Raw genomic sequence first — 244 nt, forward strand, 5'->3', positions numbered from 1 at the left:
AACAACAACAACAACAACAACGCCTTTTTTTTTTTCTTGGCTCTATAATGCTTGGAAAATTTTTCTCCTGATTATCTGGTTATTCTTTCTCAGCCACTCCCTTACCCAGTGTTAATTCCTTTATTTCATTGCTAAATATTTGATTTTATCTTTTTCATAGACCTTTCAGATACACCAATAATTGGATTGTCATATTAGATTCACATCCTTATGCAGTGTCAGGATTCACAAATTATATCAAGGG

This window comes from Mustela nigripes, chromosome 5 (assembly GCF_022355385.1).
Source record: "Mustela nigripes isolate SB6536 chromosome 5, MUSNIG.SB6536, whole genome shotgun sequence".
Taxonomy (NCBI): Eukaryota; Metazoa; Chordata; class Mammalia; order Carnivora; family Mustelidae; genus Mustela; species Mustela nigripes.